The following is an 18,189-nucleotide window of genomic DNA, read 5'->3' on the forward strand; positions in this document are numbered from 1 at the left end:
TCAAGAATTCTTTCTTACTGTTGGCTCCAGACCCCATGAACCCCCCCATCACCCCAAAACTTCATCACTAAGACCTGGGTATTTTAATGCTTCCCATTTTGACAATGAATTTCTCTTTCTTCCATTTCTATCACTTTTGTTTTTTATAGTCTTAAAACCTTTATTTTTACATGTGTTTTTATATTCTCCTTCAGTTTGTAATGTATTTGTTTCGATTCTGTTTTACCTGGCATCGGTATTACTGTACCTGATTTTTCTTTTCTTCTTCTTCCCCCATTTGTTTTCCCCCTTCCTGTTTTCTCTTCCTTTATCTTTCTCTTATTTTACATATGGCCAATATGTCTTTTCTTATTTTGTTCTTCAAAATTTCTTGTCATTTGTTACGGGTCTACCGCTCTTAAAAAGCATTTGACAAGTGTTTTTCCTTTATGAATCTGAGACTCTATCTTTCATTGGAAAGACTTAACTCATTGGCATATATTATGATTACTCTCATGCCTGAATTTATTTCTCCCTTTTACGATTCCTCTTTGTAATTGTTTTCTTAAACTTTATTTGTTCTGTTTTCCCCTTCTGATTCTAAGTAAAACAGCCTATTTCTAATCCTCTAGTGGCTACCCTTATATTAAAACATCTAAACCTTGTGTACTTTTTATCTCTAATTTATAAATAGATTTATGCAAATAATTGTCCTTTTTTTCAAATTTCCTTATTATTTCCTATTCTTTGGCCATTTCACTATTTCTATCACGATCATCTTTACTAGGGATGAACAGACTGCGGATTTCCTTCACAAAAGCTGATTATTCCCATGAGTGAACAAGTGTTTCGATTTACAGTCTGTTGACATTATAAGTGTCTTAGAATTTCAGAGCAGAGATTCGGACTTGGGTAAACTTTACCTATGTTGTCCTTTTTAATATAGTCAGTGGGTCTAAGGCCGGCAGCTTATCCTTCTGAATTTACCACTTGTATTTGCTCTCAGGGACCATGTTTCTTAGAGTGTGTGAAGAGGACCAGGGGTCTCATGATTGATGACATTTTCCCCGTGTTCTGCAAAGATGCTGAGCCAAAGGGCTGAGAGGGAGTTTGTGGATCATATCAGCTTTCTAGCTATATTGTTCTTCCTTTCTTTACATCATGATTGATTATTGACAGTTGGCCTTTTGGGAGACAGAGAAGAGGAATGAGGTCTTAGTAATGGTACCTCTACTTCATATTTCATTTGTGCATTCACCACATATTTATTGAGTACCCATGATGTGCTAGGCAGGATTCCAAGGCTGAAGGTGTACTCGCTGTCCCTGTCCTCAGGAAGTTCAGTCTGGTGGCAGAAAGCCCAGCACAAAGAAGGGCCAGGGGAGAGGTGTGCAGAGGTTGCTGTGGAACCATTGAGGAGGGCCCTTGATTTGGCCAGATTGAGTCAGGAGATGTTTCCCAGACAAGGCAAATTTGGATGGAAAACTGCAGGATGGTTGGGAATTGGCCAGGCCAGGAAGTGGCGACACTATTCTAGGCATATTCAGCTGCATGTTTAAAGCCAAGAAGTAAGCAAGGTCAGGGTTCCATGGACTGGAAGTGGCTGAAGTTAGGAAGTGGGTGGAGGGAAGTGGGAAGTGATGGAGAGGGAGGCAGGACCCAGATGTGAAGGGAAATGAGGAACCATAAAACCTGGGCTATTAATTTAGGCTCAACGGAGAGAACTTTGGGGAGACTGCACCCGCTTTGACAGATTGCATTCACAGAAGGTCAGAACCATTGCTTTACAGGCACCTAAGAAGTAGAAGTAGGAATGACACAGTCATATTAACCTGTTAGAATGATCTTGAGCTGTTCCGAGGATGCTCCGGAGGGGCTGGTGCTGTGGCTGGGAGATGCGTAGGACACTCTTGCCCTGGTCCAGGCAGGAGGAAATGAGAACTGGAATGAAGTGTATAGCACTGGAGGTGGGGGCAGAGGGAAGATGGGAGAGACAGACAAGATAAGACTTGGGGCCTGATCAATAGGGAGAGAGGGGATGACATTCAGGATGAGTCCGAGGTTTCTACCTTGAACTTCAGGAGGGGTTGTGCTGACCTTCCCTGCAATTTGTATGACACTGTAGATTTTATGTAATAGCTTTAACTTTAAAACCCTTGCTTAAGTGTGTCTTATTCTCTGCACATTGCAGATGTACAAACCATGTTATGAAGATCTTAAATGGCCTTTCCAAAGTCACTCAAGACCATGATTTCTGACATAGAGTCTGGTGGTCTTTCCACCACACCACGGCTACACCATGTCAAGGCAGCATTTGGGGCAAAATAAAAAGGACTCATTGCAACTATTACTAATGATCTATGATTCTGTATAATAGGCAGAATGCTTTTTATTAAAAAAATTTATATGGAAATAATTTCAAATTTATAAAAAAATGCACAAACAAAAAGTACAAAGAATACCCAAACACCCATTACTGAATTCCCCTATTTTAATTAATTTATTTTTTAATGTTTATTTACTTTTTGAGAGAAAGAGACAGAGTGCGAGTGGGGGAGGGGCAGAGAGGGAGACACAGAATCTGAAGCAGGCTCCAGGCTCTGAGCTGTCAGCACAGAGCCCGATGTGGGGCTCAAACCCACAAACGGCGAGATCATGACCTGAGCCCAAGTCAGATGCTTAACCGACCGAGCCCCCCAGGTGCCCCTAAATTCACCTGTTTTTAACATTTTGTCCCCTTTGCTTAATTATTTGTTCTCACAGCATTTTTTCCAAACCATTTGAAAGTTACATACATTATAACTCTTTATCTCTGAATACCTCGGTGTATATTTTCTAAGAGTGAAGATAATCTCTTACAACATTATAGTTCACTGAGAAGCTTTAAAAATTTATAGTGGTACAGTATTTTAGCTAATGTACCTTCCATATCCCAGTTTTGCCAGCCGACACAATACTGGTATATTTTCTCTGCAGTACAAGATCCAGGCTGGAGGCAGGCATGTCATGATTCATCAGCCTCCTTTAATATGAACATTTCCAGTGTTGCTTTGCCTTTATGACATTGATATTTTTTAAACAATATTCTCCTCTTTTTCTCAACTTTTTTTTTTAAATAAAACATTTCACATCTTGTGCTCATCTGATGTTTTTTCCTTATTGTTATATATATATATATAAATATACACACACACACATATATATATATTTTTTTTTTTAAATTTCTGAGAGAGAGACAGAGCATGAGCAGGGGAGGGTCAGGGACAGAGAGAGACACAGAATCTGAAGCAGGCTCCACAAACCGCAAGATCATGACCTGAGCCGAAGTCAGACACTTACCCGACTGAGCCCCTCAGGTGCCCTCCTCATGGTTATATTGAGGTTAGGCATTCATGGCTGGGAGACCACATAGCTGGTGCGTCCTTCTTAGGGCAGATGGTTTGGAGGATCATGGTACCCTCCCATCCTGCTTGGTGATGTTACCCTTGGTTACCTGGTCAATGTATTGCCTAGTTTCTATACCCACTGAATCACTGTTTTTTTTTTTTTGTTTGTTTGTTTTTCCTTTCCTTACTAAGGAAGTGTCTTTGGGGAAAGACACATTAAGACAGCACAGCTATTCTGCTCCTCATTACAATTTCCCTCTAGATTTAGCATCCATAGATGATTCTTGCCTGCTCCAAATGGCTTCCCAGTTCTACCAATGTCTCTATATTTGCCATTCAGCCCCCAGCTTTCTACTGGAGGCAGACTCCATTCTTTCTCACTTATTTACCTATTTATCATTGGTGCGGAGTCACAGGTTCCTTGTGTTCAATGATTTATAATTCATTACTATACTGAATTATTTTGATGCTCAAACTCTCCCTGATGTGATCAGTGAGAGCCTTTTCCATTTGGTGCCTTACAACATGCTGCTGCCATTTTTTGAGTATTTCATTACTTTGGGGTATGACAAGATGTCCTGGCTCACATCACACCAGCGTCCAATTAGCCATTTCTATAAGGGATTCTGGTTCTACTAATGAGGAATAGTATTGGAGGTGCTCATTGCCAACAGTGTCTTTAATCCGCGGCCTTTTCAGCAGAAAGAGCTGGGAATATATGCACATACGAGACATACTCGTGTATATGTGCATTTATACAGACATATGCACACACACATATGCATGTATGTATATATATCAGCACAGAAATGTGCTTAAGCCCAAACATGTCCATGTGTTAGAAGTCATGAGCCCATACTGATGCCTGCAATTCCAGTTTACCACCCAGGTTCTTTCTCCTCTTTCCTGCTTTCGTCTCTGCGTGTCCCTTCTTCCCCAGTGTGGACCTTGGCTCTGGCATCAATGCGTTCAATTTGTTCAAACCTGTATTACATCTAAAGCACTGTCAGATTTGCTTTGCTGATACTACCGTAGTTACAACAAAATTTTGAAAAGGAATTCAGGACTTGTTTGTAATTCTTCCATCCACTCTTCCTGGACTCAGGATACTTATTTAAATACTGCCCTCACGAGTTACTTGGATTCGTTTTCTTCCTTCCCCCCTCTGTTCTTCTCCTTACTAAGGTTATGTTGCTCATTTGCAGTGCAGCTGGATTGATTTGTTTTAGTTTGCTTTCAGTTATGGACCTTTATCCCCCTTCCTATTTTTCTCTACTCTGATGTTTGCTTTTGAATATGTAGAATATCAGCATATTTTTCAAAGTCAAAACTATACAAGAAGCGTTCTCAGAGAATGCCACTCTCTCCCAAATCTCTTCTGTCTCCCTCTTCATCTTGCAGCTAACTACATCCCGTGTTTTCTGCCTTATCCATCCTGTGCCCCTTCCTGAAATGGTAAGCAAATGTGTAAAGCTTTTCCCTTTACTAAAAAAAAATTGCTGCCTACGATATACAGCTGACCCTTGAAGAACAGTGGTTTGAACTGCACAGGCCCAGCTGTATGCAGATTTTTTACAGTACATGCTGTATTTTCTCTACATTATGATTTTCTTAGTAACACTGTTTTCTCTAGCTTACTTTACTGTAAGAATACAGTATAGAATACATACAAAGTATGTGTTAATCAACTATTAATGTCCTTGGTATGGCTTCTGGTCAACAGTAGGCTGTTGTAGCATTTTGGGGGAATCAAAAGTTATATGCGGATTTTCTCCTGCGGAAGAGGTGGTTGGTGCCCTGACCAGGGTGTTGTTAAAGGCTCACCTGGCTACTCTTGTGCCTTTTTGTTTCACCTACTGCTGTCTCCTAGAAAGCACTTGCTGTCAGTTCTTAGAGATCTTTCTTTTTTAGAGTAGGCAAATGCTTTTTGAATAAGTTTTTAGTATTAGGTTGACTTTGGATCATGAATTTCACTTACATCATTTTAAGCCACAGATAATAGCGAAATAAAATAATTATACTGGAGAAGTAGGGGTGGCACAATACCAGGCGCCCAGGAAGCACCCTTTGCCTTCTTCTCAGGGCCTCTCCCAGCCCCACCATCCCCAGCTTGAAATCTGACCATGTTGGTGCCCTGATGCCTACCTCCTGTTTCCTGTCGGATCACGTTCAGCCTCCTGGGCTGTGACTTGTCAGCAGGCCTGCCTATTGCCTCCTTCCTCTTCCCTTCGACTTTTCTGGACTTTCTTCTGTTTCCCGCACCCACCGTATCCTCTCTCACCTTCGAGTCTTTGGAACTTTCTTCGCTCTTTGCATCATTCACATGTCACTTCTCCAGGAAGACCTTCCTCGACCCATTATTTTATTACTCCCCACCATATGCATCCACAGAACACTCTGTGTTTCATACTTTATATTTGTCATGATGCAAGTTGTGTGTTGCACACTCCATGAAGGTCTAAACTGCGAGTCTTCCTTGGTGATTCATTCCCTCAAATCTAGGATCATGTTTGACCTCTGTTCAGCGCTCATTGAGTACTGAGGAGTTGAGCTCCAAAACAGAGAATGTGCTCCAGGTTTTCTGAATGAATGAATGAATGAATGAGTGAGTGAGTGAAATGACGCCAAGCACTCATTTAGGGTGATGAGGTGTAGAGTGTTACGCTTTATTCATGAACAAATAAGAACTTGTTGTGGCACTGGTGGAAGGAGGCCTATGAGCTCTGTGGCGGGAATTGTCGTATCACGTGGATATCATGATAGTGCTTGGGGCCTCATGATGAGCCTCCCATGGAGGTCTCCCTTTGAGGCCGGGTGTTGGGAGGTACCAGTTTGCTAAGACAGCATTTCCACTTCCGGCCCCTTCCTTTAGTCCCAGGGCTCTGTTGTTCACCTCGTGCTGGTAAGGGTTTTCTCCACACATTCCAAGCTAGAAGCAGATGAAAGAAAAGGACAGCTAGTCCTTTGTATTCCGTTTTGCCTCCGGTTTCTGTAGGAGGAAGAAAAGAGTGGCTGGCTGTCTCTTCCTTCCTCACACTGCTGTGGGTGAGCATAGTTCATAAAAACTGGCAGATCAAGTACTTCTAAAGATGAGCAAAATTGTGATGTCTGAAAAGGTCTTTCTCTTCTCTTCGCCTCTTTTGTGCCTTCTTCCTCCCTTTCAGGGATCATGGGTTATCAGAGGTTTCTGGTCATGGAAGAAGATGGGCTGGTTCCTTCCAAGTTCTTGGCAACTAGAACCAGGCACCAGTCTATGGGACTGTATTTTTGGTAGGTGAAGAGGGGTGATTGTCGAAAAGACCACCAAACGCTGTATAGAAGCAAGGCAAGATTTTATTTCTGGCCGGGCCAAACCTGATCTCCTGATCTCCTGGAGAAATGCAGAGAATGGCCCCGAAGAAAGGTGGCAGTGAGCTTGTGTGGATCTCAGCAAGGCAGAATATATTACTTAGTTAACCAATTACGTTTGACAGCATACTGTGGTAACCAATTGCATTGTGACACTCAGGTGTGAGTTTTGCCAGAGACCTATCAATTTTAAGTTCTTTGTCTTAAAATGACCAACCGTAATGAGACATTTGAGAAGCCATGGGGTGGTGACTGACCACCAGGATAGGATGGTGACGTGGTGTTCTGTAACCTTGCGGACAGGGTGTGGGTGTGGTCAGCCAGGACGGGGAAGTACAGGCTTGCCAAGCGGACTTACAGAAGCAGAAATAGCATGTTAGTATTTAACCGGGCCTGAGGTTCACCTACGACAGTGGGTATGTTTTGTACTGTACGGAGGGATTTCACACAGCCCCGGGTCATACTCTGTGAGGAGTGACTTACACTCAGGGCATCCTTGCCTGGCACTCTTTCCAGTCCAAGTACCAGTAGCCTGTGTGGTCAGAGAGCTCTCATCTCATCCTTTCATCACTTAAGGTCTATCCCTAAAAACTGAGGAGCAAACAACTTGCCGGACTATCTAAAGTGCCAGAGACATTCAGCTTTGGAGAGTGTCTTGGTCTTTGAGCTGCTATAACAAAATACCACGGACTGGGTAGCTTATACACGACAGAAATGTGGTTTTCACCATTTTGGAGGCTGGACATCTGAGGTCAGGGTTGTAGTCGGCCATATTCTTGCTGTGTACTACATGGTGAAAAGAGCCAGAGAACTCTCTGGGGTCTCTTTTACAGGAACACAAATCCCATTCACGAGGGCTCCACCCACATGGCTTAATTGCCTACCAAAGTCCCACCTTCCAACGCTGTCACACTGGGGGTTAGATTTCAACATATGAATTTTGAGGGGGACACATTCCATCTGCAACAGAGGGGTGATCAGAATTATTATTATTATTATTTTTTAATTCCTGAGAGAGAGAGAGAGAGACAGTGTGAGCAAGGGAGGGTCAGAGAGAGAGGGAGACACAGAATTTGAAACAGGCTCTGGGCTCTGAGCTAGCTGTCAGCACAGAGCCCGTCACGGGGCTCAAACCCATGAACCATGAGATCATGACCTGAGCTGAAGTCAGACGCTTAACCGACTGAGCCACCCAGGTGCCCCTGGGGTGATCAGAATTTGAATACCCCGTTTATGGAATCTGGCAGATTGGCTCAGGAAAACAATTACAAGGGAGAGAATTCTTGTGATCAGTATAATTTTATGTCAGAAGATCTTGAGAATGTTGAACCAGTGGGGTTGATCACCAGCATTGGGGGTTAGGCGCTGAGTTCTCTCTGTGGTACAGTGTGAGGAAGCCATGGCTTTAAGATGCTGCTGCATTACCTCCATTTTGTAACTTGCTTTGCCTTTGAAGGGATTGCTTGAGGTCCTCTCTGCCAGCCTGGAAGGGAGGGGAGGCAAGGCAGTCTGGGTGTTTTCTCAGTGCTCCGTCCTCTGTAAATAGACCGACTTGTCAAGATGATGGGTCAGGAAGCTCAGAGGGAGGATTGAGAGTAACATTGCAACTCTACACACTCACCTGCCCACCCCTGCTTTTGTTCCTGGGCAGTGATGAAAAGTAAAAGAAGGTGCTGGAAAAGAGAGAGCTTGCTGGACTGTAAGTGCCCTGAGGACAGTGATAGCGGCTCTTCCGTGCCAACAAGGTGGGATGTAGGTTCAAAAAAGGAACGGCATGGCGTAACATGGAGGAATGGCCCTCACATGGAAAGAACAGCTGATTCTGACTACAGTTTACTTTGAAAAGGGAGAGAATTAGGAAAAGCATGTTGTTGGGATAAAAGCTGGAGCTTTGAAATTGGAGAGACCCACGTCCCAATTCTGCCTTGGCTAATTGGTTGTAAAATGGGACAGTGAAATGGGTAATACCTGACTCCTGGCGGGTGGGGGGTGTAGATCTGCTCTCTTCCTGATATGTAAGATGCTTAATAGGTGTTTCTTCACCCAGCTTCCCTTTCCTAAGCGAAAGCTCTGGTGTGGAAACTTTGGAATCTTTGTCTTGCTCTCCATTGTTGAGGAAGCAATGGATTGGGTCATAAAGACCTGAAAGAAGCAGCTTAGGAAGGGCATTCTCCCACTGTGACTACAGGGATGCCACCTGTCAGCTGCAAGTTTTTGTTTCCTGAAATGCAAATGGAGGGGTTTGGATAGCTAAGTAGCCTCCAGCTCTGAGATGTAATGAGGTGCATCTGCAGTTTTCGGAGGCCGTGGCCATCTGCCTTCATGCCCCCTTTCTGGGAAGATGATAGAAGATGCAGAGGACAGAGTGAAGCTCAGTGATCAAGGCTAGAAGTCTGATCTCTAGAAATCAGAATCTGTAGTAAATTAACAGAACACTTCCATCCCGCTTTTAAAAATCAGACCATCACACGCTGCTATAAACAGACTACGTAAGTATATATAATACGTAAGTTTTAAATGTGCTTTGGTCACAGAAGCTGTGATATGAGATGAACAAAGAAACCAAAATGGATACAGATTTATCCTCAGAGTCCCCCCATACGTCTGGAGGGAATGTGTGGAAGATTTACAGTGATAGAAGGCGAAGATGTCCGGAAAAAGTAGAGCTCACTTTGAAAGAAAGGGTGGGCTTGTGACTCAAAGACCGGGAGTTTAGAGGACTTCTCACTTTTCTGCATCACAGGGAACCTCAGTTCTTCTGAAAAGGCCAGGAAAATTGCAGTGACCAAAAATAAAACTGGTGTCAAATTCATTTTAAAAGTCAGTGTAACAAATAATTAAAATCCCGAGAACTAGTTGGAGGGCCCGCTGGGCTGATTCGCCAGCCCAGGCAGACTTGCCGGGGGTGCGGCCACATATCTTTGTTCTGATGGAAGGAACGAGTACTCGCTCGCCTCCTTCCCCCAGCAGTGCGAGTGGGGGGTCTCTTCTGGGGCCGAGATAGGCTTCTGTGTTCTCCGCATGCAGGTGGCCTTCTCACCAAGGAACAGCAGAAAGCTCTTTGTGAACGGTCTGTGGGAACCCAGGGGCTCCACCCAGACATGCGGATGGGAGGGACAAGGGAGGGGGGTGGGGTGGGGGTGGCTGCGAGTGCTTGAACTGAACTGTAGTCCTGGCTCAGCTACTCTGTCGCTCCATCTTCTGGTCAGTGCTTTTCTTCTCTTACCATCTTCCTTCTGTAAAAACTGCATCAGTTTCTCTGGCATTGATGCTCGGGGACCTCCTGGTGCAAAGGGCTTAGGAGATGCACATACTCCTTCATTCATTAAATAGAACCTCGCTCACACAAAACGGGCAGCCGTATACAACATGTATCAGGTAGTTTAATATAGAGAGATTTTTACCTCCTTGTATTTATGTTTGAGGTTCTTTTTAATTATTTGATTATTTTTTAAATGAGAGAGTACAAGGAGGGGAGGGGCAGAGAGAGAGATGGAGACATAGAATCTGAGGCAGGCTCCAGTCTCTGAGCTGTCAGCACAGAGCCCAATGCAGGCCTTGAACTCACAAACTGTGAGATCATGACCTGAGCCAAAGTCGGACACTTAACTGACTGAGCCACCTAGGCACCCTGAGTTGCTTTTATAAAATTAAAAAGAGGGGCACGTGGGTGGCTCTTAAAGTGGACTGTTAAGCGTCCGACTTCAGCTCAGGTCGTGATCTCACGGTTCGTGGATTCGAGCCCTGTGTCGGGCTCTGTGCTGACAGCTAGCTCAAAGCCTAGAGCCTGTCTTTGGATTCTGTGTCTCCCTCTCTCTCTGACACCCCCCGCCCCTCCGCTCATGCTGTCTCTAGCTCTCTCTCAGAAATAAATAAAACATTAAAAAATTATAATTAAATTAAAAAGAAATTTTCCTCAGCTATACTGAGGTGTAATTGACAATACTTGAATATGTAAAGTGCACAACTTGATGTTTTCATATATGTATACATTGTGAAATTTTTACCACAAGATAATTAACATATCCATTTCCTCACATGCTTACGTGTATGTGTGTGTGTGTGTGTGTGTGTAATGAAAACACTTAAGATCTATTTTTTATAGCAGATTTCAAGTATACAAGACAGTACCTATTAAGTATAGTCACACTGCTCTAGAATAGAACTCCGGAAAGTACTCATTTTGCATAATTGCAGCTTTGTATCCCTTGACCCAAACCTCCCCATTTCCTCCTCTCCCAGCCCCCGGCAGCCATTGTTCTACTCGATGCTTCAGTGAGTGTGATTTTATCTATGTAAGTGAGGTCGCATAATATTCATCTTTCTCTGGCTTATTTCCCTTGGTGTGATGTCCTACAGATTCATCCATGTTGTGCAAGTGGCAGAATTTTCCTTTTTTAAGGCTGAAAGCACTCGTTATATCTATATACCATTCTTGCTTCATCCATTCATCCATTTATGGGCATGTAGGTTGTTTCTACACCCAGGCCAGTGTGAATAATGCTACAGTGAACGTAGGATTGCAGATCTCTCCAAGATACTGATTTCATTTTCTTTGGGCATTCCCACAAAGGGAATTGCTGGGTTATAGGGTAGCTCTATTTTTAATTTTTTGAAGAACCTCCATAGTTTTCCAGAGTGGCTGCACCAGTTTGCATTCCCACCAGCAGTGCACAAGGGTTCCCTTTTCTCCACATCCTCGCCAACACTTATTTCTTGACTTTTTGATACTAGCCTTTCTGAGACAGGTGTGAGGTGATACCTTGTTATGTAGCTTTGATTTGTGTTTCCCTGATGATGTAGTGGTGCTGAGCACCTGTCGTGTCTCTTTTGGCCGCCTGGACGTCTTTGGAGAGATGTCTATATAAGTCCTTTGACCATTTTTAGTTGTTATGTCTTTGCTATTGAGTAGTATGAGTTCCTTGTATGGTTTGGGTGTGAGCCCTTTAACCCCTTTGTGTCTGCAGCAGGGAAGGGCTGCCGGGGTCCTTGGTGTGCAGGCTGCTGGAGTCTCTGCTCCTCCCCCTCTTCAGGGAAAAGCTGTGCCAGGTGTTTCCAGGGGACCCCTTGGTGCTGTGGGTGCCAGCATGAGGAAGAGTGATGTGGGTGAAACACACCAGTACAGCTGACCCTCAGACAACACGGGTTTGAACTGCTCAGACCCACGGATATGCAGAGTTTTGTTTTGCTTTGTTTATAAATACAGTACTGTGAGTGTGTTTTCTCCTCTTTATGATTTTCTCAACACTTTTTTTCCCAGCGTACTTCATTGTAAGAATACAGCATATAACTCATCGAACGAGGTGTTAATCAACTGTTTATGTGATTGGTAAGACTTTTGGCTAACCGTAGGCTATTCATAAGTAAGTCGGGGTGGAGTCAGAAGTTATTCATGGAGTTTTGACAGCTCAGGAGTTGGTGCCCCTAACACCCCGTGTTGTTGAAGGGTCAACTCTACTTTTCGATGTGGCCATCCTCGGTTCTCTGTCCTCCATGGGGCTGTGGGAGCCTCTGAATTTACTCTGGATCTTTACCAGAGCTACTTGCTTCCATAACTGCTTGTTTAGTCACTGTTTTCGGGGGGGGGAGGGGTTGGTGAGGACTGTGACCTCTTACTCTTCCATCTTGCTGATGATCTCCAACTCAGATGATATGATCTGATAGGTAGGAACCTCTGAGTGGGTCTTCCCTTCAGAAAATTCACCTCCAGTTTTCCAGAGAAAACTCTTTTTTTAATTAAAATTTTTTTCACTTATGCTTCTGGTGCTTGTGCTTTGAGAACTTCATTGTGCTTTTTCAGTGGCTCCCCCTTGCTCATGGAATGACGTGCTAACTCTTTATGCAAATATTTGTAGACCTGGAAAGCTGCCTATATATAATATACTTTTCCGTCCTTAATCTTCTGTGACTCCACGGGCTTCAGCTAGTGTGTTGGTTTGCTTGCTGTCCCCTGGAGCCCAAGCCCTGTGGGTGCAGTCTTTGCGATAGCGTGAAGGTTGTCACCGGGAAAGGACCAGCTGGTTCTGACGACAAACGAATCCAGCACCTTGACTTGAAGATCGCGGGCATTCACCTGCTTTCCTCACAACTCGGAGCAAAGGGAGCTCTCTGCGAGGAAGCTGCAACACTGGCCCTGAAGCCGGCTTCAGGGAATTGCTCGAGGAATAGTGTCACCGTTTAAGAAAAAGGGTCTTAGTCTGTGGGAGAAAGATACGTAGATAGAAAAAATCATGTCTCTGACAACTGCAGTTAGCAAATTGCGGCTAAAGACTTGGAAGTAGCACACACCTTAGGAGTAGGTAGGACGATTCACAGAGTTCCTTGGGAGGATCCTGAAGACAAACTGTACTTCTAGGTACATAGCAGGTGCACAATAAATATTTCTTAAATGGTTTTCCGATTGGGAAACGAAAAAATGAGAAATAACACACCGACTCAATGGTTTTCTAATCTCTTATTAGTGTTTTAGGGAGAAGCACAAGAATGCACTTTTCAATAGAATATTAGAATTGTTTTCGTGTCAGGCTTCCTTTACGGTAAATTGGGGGGAGGGAGTGAGGAAAGGAGTCACAGTGAGTCCAAAAAAAATTCTCCTTCCCCAAATTCCCAAAATTTCTCCCCAGATCCCTTCCTTATAGTGAGAGGTAGGAGAAGCTGATGTTGGGGAAGTATAATTAAAAAAAACCAAAACCCAAATCGTCTCTCAATCCAGAAAACCTCTCCACAAGAACGGCAGAGAAAGAACACAGTTTTTTTTCCTGATGAGACATTAAACCGGATTCTAATCTGAATCACAGGCAGTCTGCTCAGGGATTGCAAAAACAGGGGGAACCCGCCCCCATACAGCGAAGCAGATACAGCCTCTCATACACACGTGTCCTCAAGGTAAATCAGAGGACGTTACAGCATCTTTTGCCGCACAGAGTTCACCATAACATTTCCATGGTAGTTGGGGAGGCTCCCAAGGGAGTTATCTTCCTCCATGTTTTCACTTCAGAACCATAGCCTCTCAGCCACAGAGGCTTTTTCTGTGCTACTTGGTAGAAACAATCAATAATTATTTCTCTCGTTGACAGTTTGACTTATAAGGCACACTAGATATATCTCACATCTACCTAAGCATCTATCTAAAGATGCAGATTTATCTGTCTGCATGTCTATCAATCTTTAAATAGGCATATTTCATTTTATTGTGCTTTGCTTTATTGCATATTGCCGATAATGCCTTTTTTTTTTTTTTTTTTTTACAGATTGAAGATTAGTGGCAATCTTGCATCCAGCAAGACTGTCCATGCGATTTTTCCAGCAGCCCTGCTCACTGTGTCCCATTTTGGTAATTCTTGCAATACTGCAAACTCTTTCATTATCATTTCATTTGTTATGGTGATCTGTGATGTTATTATAGTAATTGTTTTGGTTGCCATGAACTGCACCCAAAGAAGATGGCAAACTTAATCGATAAATATTGTATAAGTTTTGATTGATGCATTGACTGGCCATTACCCCATCTCTCTGTCCATCTCCTTTAGCTTTCCTACTCCATGAGACCCAGTAATATTGAAATCAGGCTGGTTAATAACCCTACCATTCATTGGTCTCTACGTTTTCAAGTGAAATGAAGTCACATACCTCTCATTTAAAACAAAAAACTAGATATGAGGAAACTTAGTGTGGAAGGCATCTCAAAAGGCAAGACAGGCCAAAACTTCACCCTCTTGTGCCAGATAGCTAGCTAAACTGTCAATACTAAGGAGAAGTTCTTGAAGGAAATTAAAAATGCTACTCCAGTGAACAAGAAAGAAAAGAAATCAAAGCAGCCTTACTGCTGATATGAAGAATGTTTGAGTGGTCTAGAGAGAAGATCAAACCAATCACAACATTCCCTCATGAGAGAAAGGCCCAGTTCTCTTCAGTTGTATGAAGGCTGAGAGAGGTGGGGAAGCTGCCGTAGAAATGTTTGAAGCTAGTAGAGGTTGGTTCGTGAACTTTAAGAAGCCACCTCCATAACATAAAAGTGTAAACTGAAGCAGCAGGTTATCCAGAAAATCTAGCTAAGATAATGAAGGTGGGCATACTAAACAACAGATTGTCATGTAGAAGAACCAGCCTTCTATTGGAAGAGGATGCCATCTAGGACTTTCATAGCTAGAGAGGAGAAGTCAATGCCTGGCTTCAAAGCTTCAAAGGACAGGCTGACTCTCTTGTTAGGGGCTAAGGTAGCTGGTGACTTGAAGTTCAAGTCAGTGACCACTGACCATTCCAAAAATCCTAGCACCCTTGAGAATTATGTTAAATCTATTCTGCCTGTGCTCTATAAATGGAAGAAGAAAGCCTGGATGACAGCACATCTGTTTACAACATGGTTTACTGAGTATTTGAAACCCATGGTTGAGACCTACTGCTCACGAGGATTCCTTTCAAAATATGACTGCTCACTGCCAATGCGCCTGGTCACCCAAGAGCTCCAATGGAAATGGGTCATGAAATTAATACTGTTTTTATCCTGCTAATACAACACCCATTCTGGAGTCCATGGATCAAGGAGTCATTTCAACTTTCAGGTCTTATTATTTAAGAAATACATTCCATAAGGCTATTGCTGCCATAAATAGATCCAAAAAGGATCTGGGCAAAGTAAATTGAAAACCTTCTGAAAAGGATTCACCATTCCAGGTGCCATTAAGAATATTCATGATTCATGGGAAGGGGTCAAAATACCAACATTCACAAGATAACTGGAATTGGAAGTTGATTCCAGCCCCCATGGCTGACCATGAGGGGTTCAGGACTTCAGTGGAGGGAGTCACTGCAGATGAGGTGGAAACAACGAGAGGCCCAGAATCAGAAGCGGGGCCTGAAGATGGGACTGAATTGCTACAACCTCATGATAAAACTTGAATGGATAAGAAGTTGCTTCTCATGGATGAGCAAAGAAAGTGACTTATTGAGAAGGAGTCTTCTCCTGGTGAACGTGCTGTGAGGATTATTGAAATGATGACAAAGAATTTAGAATATTACAGTGGTGCCTGGGTAGCTCAGTCGGCTAAGCGTCTGTCTTCGGCTCAGGTCATGATCTCGTGGTTCACAAGTCTGAGCCCAGCGTTGGGCTCTGTGCTGACAGCTCAGAGCCTGGAGCTTGCTTCATATTATGTCTCCCTCTCTCTCTGCCCCTCCCTTGCTCATACTCTGTCTCTCTCTCCCTTTCTCTCTCAAAAATAATAAACATTAAAAAAATTAGAGTATTATATAAGCTTGACAAAGCAGCAGCAGAGTTTGAGAGCATTGACTCCAATTTTGAAAGAAGTTCTACTGTGGACAAAATGCTATCAAATAGCGTCACCTACTACAGAGAAATCACTTGCAAAAGGAAGAGTACGTCACTATGGCAAACTTCACTGTTGTCTTATTTAAGAAACTGCCACTCCACCCCAACCTTCAGCAATCACCACCCTGATCAGTCAGCAGCCATCACCATCGAGGCAAGACCCTCCATCAGTGAAGATAATGACCCACAGAGAGCTCAAATGATGGTTTGCAATTTGTTGTGGTATTTTTACATTAAGGTATGTACATTGATTTTTAAAGACATAATGGTATTGCATGCTTAATGGACTATAGTACAGTGTAAAGATAACTCTTACATACACTGGGAAGCCCAAAGCTTCATTTGACTGGTCTTATTGTGATACTTGCTTTATTGTGGTGGTCCGCACGCACAATATCTCTGAGATATGCCTGTACATCTCTATCTCTGTATCTATCTAGGTAGGTAGGTAGGTAGGTTAGGTAGGTAGCTCCAGATAGATAGCTGCCGGAAGGCTCACAATCAACTTGAAAATATCACAGTAACTCTCATTCAGGAAACATCCACTAAGTTCCTCCCACTTTGCCAAAACATCTCTTGTTCTCATAACAACGCAGTATACCTTGGACAGTGGATTCCATTTTATCAGTGAGAAAATCCCATCCAGGAAAGTCAGTGACTTCCCTCAGCGGTGCAGAGCTTATCGCTGCTGAGGTGGGGCTTGGACTGAGGTGAGGCAGGTTCACCCACCGGCCGTCCTCAGCACCCCATGGCCTCACAGACCCAGCTCACCTCGGTGTACAAATGTGATCATAGGAACTTCATTTCTTCTCAGTAAGGATGATCGCAGTAGGGAGGACAGTAGCCTTTCAGGACTGTGTGGAAGTAGCGGTTCTAGCTAAACTAACTGTAACCCCAAAGCTGTTGCGGTGCTTTGACTTTGATCTTTGCTGTAAACCCGGAGAAGCAGTCTCTCCTCGACCAAACTCTATTCAGGCTCTCATGAATTATTTTTCAACGAGGCATGACTTTGGGGCTTCTGTGTTTGTCTCTGTACTGTCCAGTTTTAACACAAATCCTAGCAAATCACTTTCACCAGACCCCCCACCCCCATTCTGGATATTTCATTCTGGATACAGTTCTTGATTCTCTATCATCCCTCAGGTGACATCTGATCACCTGGCTGCCTTTAGCAAGAATCCTGTTAGGTTGGTTTGGTTAGAATCCCTCTTACTCCTGATGTTTCCTCTTAGTCATTTTTTATTAACTGACCCCCACCCTGTTTTTTGCCTATAAACTCCCACTTTGCCATGCTGTATGGAGTTGAGTCCAGTCTCTCTCACCCCCTGAAAGACCCTCGTTGCAGGGGTCCCTATACCCATTGTGATGCCCCCTTCTCCTCACTAAGGGAGGCCAGTGAGGGGAAAAGCAGGCAAGACAAATGACGTAATAGAAGAATGTAAGGAAGAATGAGAGCAACAGTGGGAGATTCCAATAGACAGAAGGTTAAACGATGTAGGAAGTCACATCATAGGAGAAGTGGTGTGAAGGTCTGGCAGGAGCTAGGTGCCCCTGTTGACATGCGTGGTGGCCAGGGTGGGCAGGGGCCCACAGAGCAACTTGTAACCTCCTAGGGCACTGCTGGCTTCATTTAACAGTGTGTGTGAATTTCCTGCGGATGCCAGAATAAATGACCACAAACCGGATGACCTAAAAACAACAGAAATCTATTCTCTCACAGTTTTAGAGGCCAAGAGTTCAAACTCAAGGTTTGGTGGGACCACGCTCCCTCTGAGGGCTCTGGGGGACAGCCCTTCCTTGCCTCTTCCAGCCTCTGGTGGCCCTAGTGTTCCTTGGCTTGACCCCCCACCACTCCAGTCTGTCTCCCTGTCCACACAGCCTTCTCTTCTCTGCGTGTCCCTCCTAAGGACACTTGATGCTGGATTTAGTGCCCATCCGTACAGTCCAGGGCTCCAGGTGGCCATGTGTTCGGAGGGGCCACCATTCAAATGCTACTCCATGCACTTACTTACTCATTTGTCCAGTGACTTTTCGAACCCTGACACATCCCCAACCCCTAAACAACACAGGTCTGAACTGTGCACATCCACTTATACGTGGATTTTTACAGTACAGTACTATCCTTATAATTTTCTTAATAATATACTCTGA

At 43.8% G+C, this 18,189-nt stretch overlaps 1 long non-coding RNA gene across 1 annotated transcript; it reads right to left on the reverse strand.

Moving 5' to 3' along the window:
• Positions 1-7,993: 7,993 nt before the first annotated feature.
• LOC120237203 lies at positions 7,994-8,766 on the reverse strand. Its single transcript, XR_005529887.1, has 2 exons — positions 8,682-8,766; positions 7,994-8,249 (listed from the first exon to the last, which is right to left on the reverse strand). It is a non-coding gene; the product is annotated as an uncharacterized LOC120237203 (long non-coding RNA).
• Between the last annotated feature and the right edge of the window lie 9,423 nt (positions 8,767-18,189).

This window comes from Hyaena hyaena, unplaced genomic scaffold (genome assembly GCF_003009895.1).
Source record: "Hyaena hyaena isolate Hyena2069 unplaced genomic scaffold, ASM300989v1 scaffold_174, whole genome shotgun sequence".
Classification (NCBI taxonomy): Eukaryota; Metazoa; Chordata; class Mammalia; order Carnivora; family Hyaenidae; genus Hyaena; species Hyaena hyaena.